Genomic DNA, 18,577 nt, shown 5'->3' on the forward strand with positions numbered 1-18,577 from the left:
ACACCTTACATGTCCAGCTATTTAGTCAGTTTATTAATGAACTCTTTGTAAACAGGGCTCCCTTGCTAACTCAAAGCGGGAAAACCGTAATGCCTTGGACTTTGGTGCAGAATCTGGGGTACTTTTCAGATCCATGTTAAACTTTGTTTAGAAGACAAACTTTGTTTAGAAGCAACTCAACCGCTTACATTTTTTTTTTTTTTTTCTGATTAGTTGCGTTATATATGCTGCTGGAATCCAACTGATTTTTATGTTGCGGACAGCAGCAGCCAAAGGCCTGAACTTGAACACTAGATATACATCTCCAGTACTTCAAAAAATGTCCCCTTTGTTTGCAGACTCCTTGTGTTTCCTAGAGAGCTGTTAGTTTTGTGTTGTGCAGATTCAAACCCAGAATCTGGTTCTCAGCCACTCCTTCCCCTCCTCATCCTGTAACTTTAGTCAGCTTTTTTCTTGTGTGTTGGTTAGACCTAGAGAGCGCTGGTTGGTGAAAATGGTGTAAGAAGGGGATAGCACTTGTTCCTATGCTGCCCAAGCTTGTGTTTTAAGGGTGGTAGACAAGTGGTCACACTCATTACAGGGGCAACTTCAGCCTGGGAACACCAGTCAAACCTACTTGATCTTACTTCAGTTGTTGGAAGTGACTTCCCTCTCTAACCTTCTCTGCTTCCTAGCTTGGCCTTAGCTGTCCTAAGAACACTGGGGAAATCATTTGGATTTCCAAGGAAGTGCTTTGGAAATGCGCAATGCAAATGACCCCAGAAGAGTTTTAGTAGCTCAGAACACCTTTAGCTTGTATATTTGACTGACATCAGCGCCAGATGAAGAGAAAATTCTGATAAAGTAACCATGGCATTTGTTAGGGCTTAGTCACAGTGTGGTATGCCACAGGCTTCAGGAATGTGGACAGAAACAGGAGACCGAGGAGGCAGGCTAAGACAAGGAGATGATCCGACTACCCATTTTCTCTTGTCAGGGTTCTGAACTGTGAATTAAAGGGACTATTTGCTGGGCATGGAGGCACGTGCATCTAGTCCTAGCACTTGGAATACAGTGGCAGATGGATTGTCACATCAAGGCCATCCAGAGTTATAGCCACATTCCAGACTAGTGGGGCTTATATAGTGAGACATTACCAGTTAATAATTAGTTAACGAAATATTTACAAAGGGTTGACACTCATGTCCTTTCAACTACTGAGACAAAAACAAACCAAGAAAAAGCCAAAATAAGACAAATTAGCTATGTATGTGAGGAAGTAAAAGTTCTTATTTTATTATTCTTCAAATGCAGAGGCATAGAGTGGTCTTAGAAATTCAGGAAATACAGAGAATCACTTATGGATTCAAGTAACTAAGTATCTCTTACCCATCCCTTACATGCCTTTGCTTTCCCTAAATGGAACATCCTCAAAGCTCTGTTTCATTCTGTTTTTGCATGAATTTTCCCTTGGAAAGATGTGCACCACCACACATCAGTATCACTTTTAGTAGCCACATTACAAAATAAATAAAATCCAAACAGACAAAATAACCCCATAAATTTTAGCCCAATATATCTCCAAAATTTATTATAATCATTAGTAACAGTTAATGAAATAGTTACATTTTCACTTCTTTTGTACTAAGTCTTGAAACCAGGTGCACGTGCACACACGCACACACGCACACACACACACACACACACACACACACACACACAGTTTGTGTGTGTTAGCTTTGGAGCCTGTCCTGGAACTTGCTGTGTTGATCAGGCTGGCCTTGAACTCACAGAGACCCACCTGCCTCTGCCTCCCAAGTGCTGGGATTAAAGGTGTTTGCCACCACCTCCCAGCTTTGAGAGCAGGTTTATATTTATATGTATTGAACAGTCATCTTGAACTAAACACACTTCATTTAACCAATAACTACAGTGACTGGGATTGGATATCCAAGCTATAGATGGACACTGTCTCTCAGAAAGTCATGAGATCTTGTCATTAATAGTAGATTGTATTATAACTTATTAATTAAGGCTGAACTGTAAGACCAGCTATTGTTTTATTGAATAAGGAGTTGGAGGCAGGAGGTTTTCTGTGTTTGTCACAGAAGATCTAAGTTTTTTTCTAGTCTTCCACAGAGTTGGGCTTTGTGTTTGTCATCTGAGGCTCCTGAGATGCCTATCATTGTTCTACCCCTAAACCCTGGTATTGGGAAGGGGAACAAAGAGGATCTATCATTATTAGTTATCTTTGTATTTTGCAGGAAGGGATTTCAGATATACTCCGATCTCCCAGGGACACATTTGGGTCCAATAGCAATTGCTACTTGAATATTGAACAACAGAAATTGCAAAAGAGAAGAGAATGGGTTCCACTATAGAAGCACAGGCCTAATCAACTGCTGCCTGAGGAGAAATCAGGCTTTCTGTTAGCCTAGAAGGGCCTGTCTTGCTGCAATGATGGTTTTCCCAAGCCTGACACGACTCTTCATAAGCAAAATGTTGGGACTTTACAACACTACCACTAGAGCCACATATAGCTAGACCATGTATGACCTGTAGTGAAGATAGAAGTTTCCCAACTTGATGCAAAAGGCAGCAGAAGGAAGTTGGAAACAGTGTTTTGACAGGGGATTCATTCAGTCGATCAGATTTGGGACTTGGAAGAGAAGTCATAGGGACTCCCACTGGCTGAAGCAGATTGGTGACTGCAACTCACCATGGCAGGCTAGAGGTCAGCACTGAGTATCTTCCTTCATTTCTCTACTTTATCTTTGATCTGGACTCCCTTACTGATTCTGGAGCTCACTGATAAGCCAGACTGTGTGGCCAGTTGAACTTCTGGACCCCTCTTATCTTAGACTCCCTACTCTAGCATTATAGGAGGAGGATGCTGCTGCATAGGGTGCTGGAGACCTGACATCATGACGCCAGTCGCCAGTCTCTCAGCAACAACATCTAAATGCTGTAAACTTGCTTCCTTTACCTTCTTCTTCTTCTCCTCCTCCTCCTCTTTCTTCTTTTAACTTTTCAAAGGGTTATGTTTAGGGATACCTACTTACACTTGGAGAAAAGTCACTGAAGGAAAACAGAAAATGTGTCTTTGGGCATCTTCTGCTGCTTTTTCAAAGGTGTGCCAACTCACCTTCAAATTCTGTTTCCATCATCCAAAAATTATTGATATCACTGAGAACAGCCTGTAGCTTCTACCAGATCCCGGCCCTCACCTTGAACCACTCTGAAGTAAGTCTAGTCTTCCAGGCAGGAATTCCTGTTTAGCTGGGGGTCACAGCCAGACCCTACTACCAGCCAAGCATTCAGCAGCCTCTTACTTAGAAACTCATCTCTATCCAGGCTTATGTTGTAGAATATTATTTTAACTTGGCAAAGATGTATTACATTGGTTTATGCTGCAAAATATTATTTTAACTATATAAAGGTGTGTTACTTTTGTTTATGCTGTATTTGCTTAATTATGTAAAGATGTGTTGTATTTGTTTCACTTTGCTAAGGCACCTGATTGGTCTAATGAAAAGCTGAATAGCCAATAGTTAGGCAGGAGAAGGATAGATGGGGCTGCCAGACAGAGAGACTAAATAGGAGGAATGTAGGCTCAAGAAGGAGGGAGAAGAGGATGGGGGAGTCACCCTGGGCCAGAAGCCATGCAGCTGCCAGCCAGCCAGACATGAGAAGCAGTGAAAGTAAGTTATACAGAAAGAAAGATAGTAAAAATCCCTGTGTAAAAGGTAGATAAAGAGAAACATTAAGTTAAAAGAGCTAGTCAGAAATGAGCCTAAGCTAGGACAAACATTTATAACTAATAATAAGTCTCTATATCAAGGAAATAAAACACATTTATTCCAAGCACAGCTGGGGACTCCTAGGCCTGTATTGGACTTTCATTAATCTCTTCATGTTATTCAGATGTGCACATATAGGCTGGAGAGATGGCTCAGCTATTAAAGGCCAGGCTCACTATAAGATGAGCACATGCCTATTCACTGGTGAGCCTCTTGCTGCCACAAATATTTCACCTTTGTTGTTGTGAATCTTTCATGCCAGGAGTAGTCCCTGTACGCAATGCCCCATGAAGATAGAATGACATTTCTACCACTCCCAAGTTTCTCTCATGCTTCCAGAACTTCCTCGTCTAACCAGTAGATAGGATCACTTTTTATGATCTAGAAAAAGTTCAAGGACACGTTTTGCCTCACTAAAACTAATTTATAATAAGCCAAGAAGACTGGTACACTGGATGGGTTTTCTTCATATAAGGGCAAAGAAACTCAAGAGGGAGAATCCACTGGAATGGAAGGTTCACACTTGTTTTGAGGCATACATCGTAGGTTAGGACAGCTTTGTGCTGTTCAGATACTGGGGTAATACATAGGTTACGACACTGCTTATGGAGCTCTCAGTCATTCGGAGGTGTATGACATGAGGCATGAGACTATAATCATCACTGGTCAGCAGCCTGGCCTGGCGTGGGACCTCTGAACACAGAAGATCAATTCAAGGATATACATTTTCTTTTGTTTCTTTTTAAAATTTTTATTTACTTATATTTTATGTATGAGTGTTCTGCAGGCCAGAAGAGGGCAAGAGATCTATAGACAGTTGTGAGCCACCATGTGGGTGCTGGGAATTGAACTCATGTCCCCTAGAAGAACAGCCAGTGCTCTTAACCACCAAACCATCTCTCCAGCCTCTTGACAAAGGCTTGATGCAGTAGAATTCACAATATCTAAACTATCTGTGGAGTTGCCAGTATAAAGCATAATAATGTGGTAGAGGAATGGACGTAGGAAATGATTGGGTCATGCCACAATGGTCAGTGCCAAGAACTAAGAGAATTTGATGCCTATTTCCTAGACAACGAGATATGAAATTACTTCAAAGCCACCCTAGCTAGTGTTGGGTTAGAGCTGTTCTTCTTGGACAACTTTTGCCTCATATAGATGTAGTTTTATGTCAGCTTGACACAATCTAAAGTCATCTGAGAACAGGGAACCTCATTTGAGAAAATGATCCTTAAGGTAGGCAAGCCTGTAAGGCATTTTCTTAGTCTGAGGACCCAGCTCATTGTGGTGTGATTATTTGAGGAGCAGGGTGTGTGGAGCCTGCTGGGTTAACCCTATCACGAGGAATAGCCACATTCCTTGTGAGGCTGGTGTTGGGGGCCACAGCTGTATCACCCTGATCCAGCCTGAGCCTGAGGTCAGCAAGGTTTTGTCAGGGACTAAAGGATGAAGAACCTCAGCGGTTTGAATGTGGGACGAGGAAGGCACATGGTCAGAAAGCAGGAGGAAAAGAGGGACTTCTTCCCTTTCCTCTCAGAAGTGTTTTCTGTGCCATATGTATGCATGTCTAGGACTGGTGTGTTTCCATACCCGGGTGTTTGTTTTGGCTGCAGGAGGAAGTAGTGACAAGAGAAAATGCGAGCGCAGGCATAATTTTTGAAGCGGCTGGCCTGGACAGGAACAGTGAAGAGGAACTGGGTTCCAGATTCCCAACGCTGTTGCGCACCTGTTTCCTGGAGGCCTTGGGGAAGGTTGGACCTCAGAGGGCTGCTGAACTGCAGCTGAGACTTGCAGGCTCTGCTAGAAGCCTTCCTGTCATTTTCTTCTCCATCTATTTCTTGCTTCTGTGCCAAACACTAGGGAAATACTTTTTTTTCTAATGAAGAGATAGTCCGAACCAGAAAAATGGCTCTTTCTGTCTTTTAAGAAGAGGTTCAATATGACTATAATCTGTGACTTTGAAAAGATGACTCACACTTTGAACATTTGCTTTTACTTTTGATTCTATATTATAGGAGTTAAAAACAAAACAAACCCTACCACCGCAAAGCATCGGAACAAAGTTAAACTCCAGGGCCTTGTCGGATGGATCCGGCTAGAGCTGTAGCTAGGTATGAGAAAGCCTCCGTCCGTACCTCTGTGGGATGCAGAGGGGAGCTAGCTGGATTGGGGAAGCAAGCTCAGGCCAGAGGGCCCAGTTTTGAGCAGAAAATTCCTGACTTGTCCTGGAGATTAGTCTAGAAACCACCATGTTAGAGACTTATTTGAAATTGTGTTAGAACAGGGCTGAGGGGAGCTGTTAGAGACCCTGAACTCCACAGTTTGTTTCTTTGTTTTTGTCCCTAAGAGATAAGCCCGGTGAGGTCTTTGATGACTGTGGAGGGTCTTTGGGCCCTGAGGCTGGGCCTTTAATTGTTCCTACTTGCTGGACTTCTGAAATGAAGGTTCCTTTAGGTGGGAGGGAGATCTGACAGGGTTTGTGCTTTCTGAAGAAGAACATTATCTCTTCATCTGGAGAACCTTGGAGTCACATTGGTACTAGGAAAAGATGTGGATGAAAAGACTTGTTGTCTTTGAAGCCCTAGACAATATTGAAGCAGAGAACACATTTATTTTATTTTTATTTTTCTGCTCCCACAAAGCAGTAAGGAAATGCTTTGTTGAATGATGGTCATTTGGGTTATCTCAATTTTTTGGCTATTCTGAATAATATTGCTGTGACTATGTCCACATTTGTGTGAACATTCACTTTTATTTCTCTTGTGAGTACTTTTAGGGCCATATGATAGCTACGGCTGCTCTCAGAAAGTGTAGGAAAAAAGGCCAGGTCATGAAGCCTGAGGTCAATGGTTGTCAAACCTTCATGGTGCAGATACCAATACACGAGTTGTGATATGGAGACTATAATGTGACCTCAATGGTCCCTTTCTCCTACTTGTTTGTGTAATCCCTTCTCAGAGTTGGACGGGGGCTGTTACTTGCCTTTTCCCTTCTTAAAATTGAGAACTTTCTGTTTACTTCTCTATCTTATTTTTTAATTTGTTTTTCTTTTCTTTATGTTCAGTTTTTTTTTGGGGGGGTTGTTTTTATATTCTAAATACCTTCTGTTAGATGTACAGTTATTAGATTTTTTCCCCACACTCTGTGGGCTTTTTGTACAAATGATGATGTCTTTTGTTGTGATCATGAATCTTAACCAGTTACAAACCCTGTATTCATACAAAAGCTGTATGAATAACCCCCTATAAGATATGTCCATTGGTGTAATAGTGACACAATAATGTGGGATTAACCATCTACTTTTTTATTGAATTTTAGGTTCATTTCATGAGATGGAGCTCAAGCCTGATATTGTTAATTAGGTCAAGAATCTGAGACTGGATGGGTCATGTGCTCAGAGAAAACCTACTAGTGTTATTCTGCTGCCTGAACACAGCAATAAAAAAAGACTCCTAGTGACACAATGCTGTCCCCATAGATCAATGCATCACGCATCCCTCAGCAGGGAAGTTTCTTCTTGCAGCAGATGGGAATCAACACAGAGAAACACAACTGCACAGTGTGCAGAGAATGGGAGACTTTGGATGCTCAACCCTGGAGAGTTGCCTTTCTAAAACCCCTCCCCCAAAGGCTCAGGGATCTGTGTGAAAGAGGAGGCAGATACATGTGAAAGCCAGAGGTGGTGGAAGATTTTAAAGAAAGAGCATCTCTCTCTCTCTTTTTTTTTTAAATGCTTGAACATAATTTAGTTATTGATTCTTTCAGAATTTCACATCATGTACCCTAACTCTGTTCACTTCCCAGTCCCCCCATATCTTCCCTTCATGCAGTGCTCTTGAAAGAAAAAATTTAAAAAATCAAACAAAAACAAAGCAAAGCAAGCAAGCAAACAAAAACAAGATCAAACCAAACCACATCCGCCCCCCCCACCCCCTCCCAGACACCCCAAAGCACTTTGTTCTTCTTTCCTTCCTCTCCAACACCTCTTAATTCATCCTGGTGGCATTGGAGCCTCAGTGTGTCGGGTGGTACATCCTTTAGTGCTGTCAGCTTTACCAGCAAATGCTCATTACAATGAGTCACTGGTCTGGTTCAGCGCCTCTGGTTTCTGATACACCATCACTGGATCCTCACCAGAATTCCTCCAGGATCTCCCACAGCTTCTCTGAGTCATGGAGATCCTGTAGGTATTGTTCCACAGAATCAGTCCCTTCACAAGCTCCAGCAGGTCCTAGATGGGGTAGATGTTAGGATGGGTCAACCCAAAGTCCAGCTGTGGGCCTGGGATGTAGCTGAGATTTTGGGGGCCACCTGCCTCAGGCAAAGGGGCAGAGTCAGCTCCTCTCTGCCCATGCCATTAGGGTTGGTTCTCCCTCGCTTGTGGGGAGGTTGTGGGGGGGTCATCTCTCCTGAGTGCAGGGGCCAGGCCTCTAGTGAGGGTTGTCTTGTTTCAGTGTTGAGTGAGAGGCAGGGCCAGCTTTTCCTGGGCCAGTGAAGGGTAGGGCTGGCTCAGCATGGCCCTCATGCATGCTTCCTGTGGCCAGCCACCTGAGGTGACAGAGGCAGAGGTCACAGACATAAATACAGACCCTAGCTGCACCTGGGACTCTGGATCCTGACACGGCCCTTGGCAGCATCTCAGGCCTGGATGACAGACATCCCGGCTCTGGGTGGAAGCACTGACCACTCAGATCAGGATAGCTCTGGTGACAGCTTGGCCCCTAGATGCCACCAAGGCTTCAGCTTGTGGCCCCAATCCTGAACTTCTGTGCGATTTTTGGTGTCAATATGGGACTCAGACCTCAGCACAAACCCCAGCTGCGGTAGGACCAGGACAGATTCCGGCTGCCGTAGGACCATGGATCCAGACTTGGTCCCCAGTAGAAGCAGGGTGTGGATATCACCATTGCTCCAGGTGGCAGTGTAGGCAGTTCACATTGGCAGGCAGAGCTCCAGTAGCAGTGTGGTTCTCAGACACCAACATGGCCCCAGACCTTGGCTGTCCCATGGCCTTCGATGCTAACAGGAGCTTCAGACATCGACACATACCCTAGTTTAATAGGGCCACAGACCCCAACATAGCCCTCAGCTGCAGTCTGGCCCAGATGATACCATGGCACTTGGTAGCAGTGCAGACCACTCAGATCTGTATGGCTCCAGAAGGAGCATGGCCTGTGGATACCAACATGTACTCAGGTGACTGATCTGATCCTGGGCATCTACACGACCCTCAGTGCTACATACATCAACCCAGCCCCTGGCTGCTATAGGGCCACAGACTCAGACATGGCCCTTCAAAGCAGCCTAGGCGGGGATAACACCATGGCTTTGGGTGGCAGTACAGTCACCTAGATCTGTATGGCTCCAGCTACAGCAAGGCCCCAAGATTTCACAGATTATGGCCCAGACTCTAGGCGTCCATGTGGGCCTAGGGGCAGCCTGGGTCACAGACCAACACAGACCCCAGCTTCAGCTGGACCACAGACCTAGACATGGCCCTGGTCAGTAGTTCTGGCCAGATGATATCCTGGCTCCAGGTGGAAACACTAATCAGGATGGTTCTGGCAGTAGCATGGCCCCAGATACCAACAAGACCCCAGGTGGCAGCCCAGACCCCTGTAACCAGCATGGCACTTGGTGGTAACAGGAGCTACGGACATCAACACAGGCCATGGCTGTGGTAGGACCATAAAGAAAGAACATTTTCAAGATGTGTGTTCACAGAGTCTGTGGCAGCATACATACAACCTGTACAAGCTTAAGCCAGATATCCCAGCACCGAGGAAGGGAAAGTCGGTATAAAGTCCTACCATTAAGAAGCTGTGTACAAACAACAACTGTAGGGAGGCAGGAAATGGAGTGACACTGGATATATCAGTCACACTCCATGGCAGGCCCCTTGCTTAGGAGTAGTTGGCTAACCCCAAATCATCGAACTCTGTTATGTAGTGATTTTCTTTCTTTCTTAATTGTTTTCTCAAGAGAGAAACATCAAGAAGTTGAATGGGTAGGGAGGTAGATGATGGAATCTGGAAGGGTTTGGAAAAACAAAATGATAAAAATACACTGTATGGCATTCTCAAAGAATACATTTTAAAAAATCAATTTAAAATATTAAGTGTATTTCTATGGCCCTAAATTGTGGTTTAGTATGCCTTGTATTATAGGATATAAAATGAACATCTCACCTGTAAAGTGTTAAAGTGGTATCCAAACACAGGCGATGATATCCATAATTCAACATCCCAATGTTACGGGTTAGTACTAAAACATAAATGAGTGTATGATTTTTACCTCTTTTTAAAACTTTTCATTTTGTTTTGTGTGTGTGTGTGTGTGAGAGAGAGAGAGAGAGAGAGTGAGAGAAAGAGAGAGAGAGAGAGAGAGAGAGAGAGAGAGAGAGAGAGAGAGAGAGAAAGTTACATCTCCCATGTAGAAGTTAGAATGCAACTTTTGGGAATTGGTTTTTTGGAATTGGTATTTGGAGGCTGAACTCAAGTGCCAAGTTTGCACTGTAAGCACATTAACCCTATCGACCATCTCACTGGCTTTGATTTCACCTCTTTAAAATATCATTTACACTTAAGAGAAGTGTAATGAAATGTGGGGGGATCCCCCCTCCCATATTTCAAAAGTCTTTGTAGAGCTACTAAAAACATTGTGTCACAATGCAGTTGGTCAAAAAATTGTTGGTCTGGATTGTGCACAAAGGGAGACTAGGGCCACTCGTAGACATGACACAACCAGTCAGGTTGGACTCTTTCTCCTCTGCTTCTCCAGAGGCTGTGCCTGCCCTCCATGCTTTAAATGTTTCCAGTTTTGTAGGTGTCTTCAATTTCTTGGGAAGCCACTTCCTCTCTTCCCCTCTCTTTCTCTTTTTGGTCTGAAGATCCATCCTTTCCTCATGACTTTTTGGTTGGCTTCTTTTTTCATGCCCAAAGGGTAATGTGTTGACATCATAAGGTGGTTTGTGGGAGACACATTTCACACCACGGTGTGTAGTGTGTGGTGTGACTACCTAGTCATCACCTTCCTCTCTACTTTTGCAGGAACATGTATAGCAGGCCACTTTGCCACTCTCTTGGGCTCCTCCCTCACTGCCTCTTTATCTCTTCACTGGAGCCGGCTTTCCACTTGATCCTCTTTGTAGCACAGGATGCAGGTATGGGTACTCCAGGGCAGCTAGGCCTTGAAGTACCTGAGATGCCAGGTTATCACCATGTGAGCCTGTGACTTGCTTCTAATGAATAGTATATGAAGTTACCTTGGAAATTGTAACATTTCCTAAGACTACGTTTCAATAGACTGGATACTCTTCCTTTAAGATAAATGCTGTTATTTTAGAGAAACTCACGTGATCTATGGCCATACTATCCCAGATGCGCTAAGATCAGTCACCACTGATCTTAGAATCTAAGCATGACAAAACCTGGTTAGTATTTGGACAGAGGAGAAACTCATGGGTGGAGGGGTTGCAGACACTGGTCTGAGGATAGCTACAGTCACAACTGTATGAAAGTGAATTCTGTCAACACTGGGAGTGAACTTGGAAAGCAGCTTTTCCCCAGTGGATCCTTTGATGAGAGTACAGCCCAGATAATGCTTTGACTGTGAGCCCTGAAGAAGCCTCCATTTAAGCCTGCCCATGCAAACAGACAAAATGAATATGGAATGATTTGTGAGCCTAAGTTTGTGGCAATCTGCTATGTAGTATTAGCACACTAATCCAGAAATCTGGGATTTTGTTCTGTTATGTAATGTGGCCAGGGCTATCAAATTCCCTTGCTCATGCAGATATCCTGTTTATCATGTGATTTCCATAACGATGGGCTGCGTAGCAGTTCAGGTATGAGGTTAGTAACTGTTGACTATGCTATGTCTCTGGGGCATAGTTTTTAAAATGGAAAAAGAAGAGGCAGAATTCTATTTTGCTTGCTTAATCCTTCTCTAGACACCCTGTTCCAGGAAGCATCCTTAAGCAATCAGAATAAAACACTGATAACAGTGCATCTATGTCCTGGGGACTGGAGGAGTGAGAGGAAATACCAGAAGTTGAAGCTGTACGAGACAGAGCTTGTGAAAGTACTAGACAGAGCTTGTGAAACAGTTACAATTTGTCTAAGCCACCTCACTTGCTTGCACTAGATGCTTCCTCTAATGTTTCTTTAGCCAGGTAATAACTGAGCAATCCCAGCCAGGTGAATACTGCTTCTATTTTGGGAATGTACCCGGGATCATTCTTTCTTTGTTAGTCATCCCTTTCTATATTTAATGGCCCTTACACTCACACTTTCCAACTTACAGCTCCTATATCTCTTACTGTTCTGTAAAGGCTTGCGCTGTCTCCTACCTGCCACTGGACAGATGGGGCCACCTGGTGATGTGGATCTCTTGGCAGCCTTTGGCAGGCCTTTCTGTTTTGTTCCTTTCCATTCTTGGCTGACTTACATGAGGAGGATGAGCTGGACATTATCCTCAAGACACGAGTGTATGTGCGCACACACCAGCACACACACACACACACACACACAAACACACACACACACACACACACACACACACACACACACACACGTGGGGTCCTCTTTGCTTCCTCTGTGGTCTGACTTTAATTTCAAACACTGTGACTGTGACTAAATGGGCAGTAACGAATAAGAGGACTCCTGCCTCAACTAATCTACCAGGCTTATCTCAGGAGACTTGAACGTTTTCTAATTAAGGAAAGAAAACAACTTGGAACTGATGGGAAATGGGTGTCTAGAATCTGGTAGTGGAAGACTGAGACAGTGACATTTCCATCACCCACGGCTCACACTAGTATTTTCATCTGAAAGCAAAACTCCATTTTGCTGAGGATGGAGTCAGCTGTGTTTCTTCTTACAGTCGCAGCAGTGGCACAGTAGGAAGAGGTAAAATAGATGGATGATTTTACAGAGACACAAAGAAAGATTACATGGACATCACTGGGACAAGGAAACTCTCTCCATTGATTCTCTCGCATCTGTTTTGCATATCATTTAAAGGAAACGTGGCTGCACTCATAGAACAGAGTGCAGGGAGATTTACATATTACAAAGGGCTTCCATTTTCTTGTGTTCATTATTATGCAGCGGTAACAAGGGACCCACCTCTGTGGAGCTGGAACACGGTGGTGTGAAGATGGCCCACTTGTTCACTCCATCACTTGGTCTCTGCTCACACAGGAGAAACACAATTCCCCACTGCTGGTCTATAGCTATGCCTCTTGGCAACTGGCAGGAGTTTTCTGGATGGCTGCTTTTTGCAGGGTCCTTGGCCTTAAGTTGAGAATATCATTCTGTTGGCCCTTGCTGTGTGTTTGTAGTCTCCAACACTTCATGTATGCTTTTTCACATCAGTTAGTTTTCTTATCACTGGGACCAGAATCAACTTAAGTCAGGAAGGATGTTTTGTTTTGCTTTGTGTTTGATTTGTGGCTTTAGAGGCTACCGTTTCTCATGGCAGGGAAGGCCTGGTAGTGTGGAGACAAGAGGTAGTAGGCGCGGAGTTTTCTCCATGCCTACACTTCGGTAGACCAGTAAGTAGAGAAGGGAAGCGCCAATGCTCTGCTTTCTCCTCCTCTTTCCCTTCAGTTGTGAATCCCGACTGTGAAATAGTGCTGCTCCCATTCACGAAGGTCTTCGCTTTCAGTGAATCCTCTCTGCAAACACCCTCACACTCACACCCACAGACACCTCACACTCACACCTATAAACACCTCACACCACACCAACAGACACTTCACACTCACACACAGACACCTTCACACTCACAACCACAGACACCTCACACCACACCCACAGACACCTCACACTCTCACACAGACACCTCACACCACACCCACAGACACCTCACACTCTCACATAGACACCCACACACACCCACAGACACCACACCACACCCACAGACCCCACACCTCCCAGACCCCCACCACACCTGCCCCACCCCCCACAGACACCCACACCCCCCACAGACACCTCACACTCACACCCAGACACCTCACATTCATACACAGACACCTCATACACCCACAGACACCTCATACTCACAACTACAGACACCTTCACACCACACCCACAGACACCTCATACTCACACCCACACCCACAGACACCTTACATTCACAACCACAGACACTTCACACTCTCAGACACCCTCACACTCACACCTATAGACACCTCATACCCACACCCACAGACACCTCACACTCACAACCAGACACCTCACACCACACCCACAGATACCTCACACTCACACCTATAGACTCCTCACACCACACCCACAGACACCCTCACACTCACCTTATAACCACAAATGAGCTTAGGGTACTTAATGTCTGCCATGCATCTTTTGGAACATTCGGAGGCCAGAAGATGGGGTCAGATACCCTGGAACTATAGCTGCTATGCAGGTGCTAGGACACAAACTCTGTAAGAGCAGGAAGCAGTCCTGTCTTGCTTCCCTACATGTTTTCCTAACATTAATAAAAACATGTGACCATCATACAAACAGAAACCTAGCTAATTTTACATTTACCGATCGGAATTATAGGATGTTCTGTGTGGCAAGGTTTGAAATAAATGCTGTAAAAATGCATAGACTGTTAAAGGGATAAAACGGAGACAGAGTTGATTCTGGAACATTTGGTTGGCTTCTTTCCTCCTAAATATAGCCTGCACCAGACAATTTTCATAGCATTAGGCCTGCCTATTCCAGTTCATTCTGTGCTATCACTTGTTGTTCATGTGCTAAAGACCACATTAACACCTCTGGTATTTCCACAGGAGACACCAGTGACTTAGCTCATTTTCAACCTGGTTCACCCACCTCCCAAGCACGTGTGGATGTTAGACCCTTTCAGTACTGTTTCCCTTCTGAATTCTCCTTGTCAGTGTCTCTGTTTACGTGCCTCTTAAGTGAGACAGATGGGAGGAAGTGTGTGGAGCAGCTGTTTCAGTGTGACTCAGCAGCTTTTCATTCTTGCACTCATCTGACAATCATGCCATTTTGTTTTGTGTTCACCACTGGCTGCTTACCAAGAATACACAGATGAATAAAACATCAGTACTGACCGGGAAGATCTCCCAAAGATGGAAAGAGTCATGCAAGTACATAATTATACCATGATCCAAGTGCTCCATTGGGAATAGCACTGAGTCATCTCAGAAGAAGCAGAGAAGGTGGCATTTTGGTTAGATCAGGATTTATCGGTGTGTAGGAACAACGGAGTGACGTTGCAGAGATGATTTGTACATTGAGTGTGAAGCACAGTATGTAGGTTCATAAGCATATGGCAAGTTGGGAGAATGGTGAGAAGCTGGGTATGGCTGGAGCAGTCTGTGCATGCGTGTGTATGTGTATGTACACATGTGTGTGATGAACTTGAGGTGAGGGAAGTTTGGAAACAGGGAAGAATGTTGTGAGTTAAGCATAGAGTCTTGACTTGACTCTGTAGTAGTAGAGTATATGCACAAAGGTCCTAAGATAGAAGAATACTTAAGTGTAAGAGAGTAAAGGAAATGGATGAGGTTAGAGTAGGGGGAAAAGTTAGAAGTGTTCTCTTTACAAATCAGTTAATGCTGCCTGAAGGAGACATTGCCATGTAGTCTTCCATTAGTATTGACCTGGAATAAGCTCCTTCAAGTGGACTGACAATTGCTTATGCTACGTCAAAGGGAGGGAAATGCAGAGGAAGGGTCCCAGCAAAGGAACTCTATAGAGACCACATTGTCAAGGCTTTGTGACTGACAGGCTAAGAACACAGGGAATAGAAGTGATTGGACTCCAGCATCCTCTCCTTGGAAGCCAAAGTCAAAGTCATTAGTGGCATTGCTAATAAAGACAGAAAATAGGATAATTATAGAATTTTTGTTCAGGAAAGAGAGAGGGGGGCATAACACATCTGACATCTGCTTCTACTCTTCTTGATCTCTCTCTCTCTCTCTCTCTCCTTCTCTAAATGCCTTGGTCTTCGATTTCTGCTTTGGGGCATGCTGGGTCCAAACACAAAATTTTTGAGAATTAACAGTAGCAGTGCAGCCATCGATCAACGGAAGAAGGAAATGAAGGGAAGTCGCTCCCACTTCTGTACTTCGGTGGTCCAAGGCATTCTGACCTTTGGGGTTCTGGAAGAACCAGGTGTCCCATGGCACCTTTTCACTGGCTTTCTGTTCGTCCTTTCTGTGCCTCTCTCTCATCCGGCACTGTTTCCCTGAAATCATCTGTTCATGAAAACTGTGTGTTACCTCATATTTCCATCGCTACCTTTTAAACGCACCAAGCTAAGATAGTCAGGGACACAAAGACTGGTTTGATTTGTAAGGTGGAGAGCCTGTGGTGCCCAGGCTCTCTGCTTGTATTTCTGAAGCTTGGTTAAAGGCTAACCTTTATCTCTTATGTCTAAATATTTAAAAGTCATGAATCAAGCTACTACACAGTTAAATGAAATGCTGCAGTCCCCATGTACCTACCTATATTAGAATGTGTATTTGTGGCATCTTTCGAGTTTCATGCCAGAATTACATGAAAACACCCAGACCTATACAGCCTTCATGTCTCCCTCTACTCCCAACATATGCTGAGGATAGCAGCCCTCAGGGTACTCTACAGTCCAACAAAGAGCTCCCTTCACACCTTGGGGTGTGTGTAAAGTGGCTCAGCTTTCCCTCAGGAGAATCTACTAGAAAGGAAACTGTATAGGCTGCAGCTGGTGCCTGGGTATGGCTATAGGTCAGCTTGGACAGACCCTGTAGAGCAGAGGGGCCCCTTGGTGGCTTTTAAGTTTAGGGATCCCAATAGGACATCCTGACAGTCTTCTGAGAGGTACCACTGATGTTGGTCTTTGGAACTTGACATAAACATTTGGCATTTGTGCCATTTGGATTGACACTGAATGGTAGGAGTAAATGAATTCAGCTGGGAAAGTGAGGAGGAATGAGTAGAGGTCTAAGAACAGCACCCTGGGGGCGGCTGGGGAGGCGGGGCCAGAGAAAGAGGCTTTGGAAGTGACTCAGTGTTTCATCTTGACATTTAGGAGGAGTTTTACCCTTCCAAACTAATGAAGCAGACACAGACTGATTCTGAAGGAAACGTGGAAGTGATGTGTTCTCCCTTGGTGCTCACCCAATAACCTGCATATGGAGATGCTCCCTACATCCCCAGTCACATTCTAATGAGTGGAATTGGTGACCTCATAAATTGACTGGAGTGACCTAGCTAGGCTCCCTCTGCGCTTCTTTCTACTCCTGCCATGTGAGGACCCAGTAACTATCCCTTTGGCTAACAAAACAGCAGTCATCTTGGAGGCAGAGACTGAGACCTAACCAAACTCCAAACCAGCTGGTATCTTAATCTTTCTCTTTCCAGAGTGGTGAGAATTCAGCTCAAGGGCAAAGGCACTTGGAGGGGAACACAGTTCCTTTGGGGGGAGTGTTTCTTCTCATGTTACAAACGTTTTCTTGTTTTGTCACTGTGACAAACAACTGAGAGAAGCAGGGGACAATGTATCTTGGCAAGGGCTTCTGAAATTTCAAGGTGCACCAATACCTAGCTCTTTTGGTCCTAACCAGTGGTGAGGAAGTACACCATGGTGGACAGTGTGGGAGAGAAAATCTGCTGTCCTCTAGGGGCATTGGGACAGAAAAAGACAGACAGGATCAGAGGCAAGATATCCCGGTTATATCTTCCTACTAAGCCCTGTTTTCCAAGTGTGCATTCATGAAATTGGAGCCTTTATAGTCTAATTATCTCAATGGTATCACCAGAGACTGAGCCTTCAACCCAAGTCTTTTTGTATAATTTATTTTTCTTATTTTACATATCGATACCAGTTCCCTCTCCATCCCTCGCTCCCTGTCTCTCCCACCCTGCCATGCCCCCTGACCACCCTCACATCCCATCCCCCCTCCACTCCACAGGGAGGGTGATGCCTTACAGAGGGGTCAACAAAATCTGTCAAGTCATTTGGAGTAGGAACTAGGCCCTCCCTCCTGCCTCTAGGGTAAGGGAGTATCCCTCCATGGGGAATGTGCTCCCAAAGTCCTTTTGTACACCAGGGATACATCCTGGTTCCACTGTCAGAGGTCCCTTAGACTGCCCAGGCCTTCTAACTGAGACCCATGTTCAGGGGTTCCGAGTCAGTCCAATGCTGGATTCCCAGCTATCAGTCTGGGGACACATTGGCTCATCTTTGTTCAGGTCAACTGTCTCTGGTTTTCTGTAGCCTGGTCTTGTCCTCCCTCTCTGCATCTGGATTCCAGTTCAGCTCAGTGTTTAGCTGTGGGTGTCTGCCTCTGATTCCATCAGCTACTAGATGAGGGATCTATGATGGTGGATAGTTAGTCATCAATCTCATTATGAGGGAAGGGCATTTATGGTAGCCTTTCCACTGTTGCTCAAATTCTTAGTTGGGGTCAGTATTGTAGGTCTCTGGACATTTCTCTAGAAATGATGGCTCCTTCCCTTATGGTATCTCTCTCTCTCTCTCTTTTCTCTCTTGTCCATTCCATCCCCAACTCAATCTTTCTAGTTCCCCATGCTTTCTTTTCCTCCCCTTCTCTTTCCCCTAGATCTCTCTCCACTCACTGTCCCCCCCCATATGCTCAGGAGATCTTGTTCCTTTCCCCCTTCTCTGAGGGACCTTTTATGTATCTCTTAGATTCCTCCTTGTATCCTAGTTTCTCTGGCAGTATAAATTATAGGCTGGTGTTCCTTTGCTCTATGTCTAAAATACATATATGAATGAGTACATACCATGTTCCTCTTTTTGTGACTGGGTTACCT

This window comes from Phodopus roborovskii, unplaced genomic scaffold, assembly GCF_943737965.1.
Source record: "Phodopus roborovskii unplaced genomic scaffold, PHOROB, whole genome shotgun sequence".
Classification (NCBI taxonomy): Eukaryota; Metazoa; Chordata; class Mammalia; order Rodentia; family Cricetidae; genus Phodopus; species Phodopus roborovskii.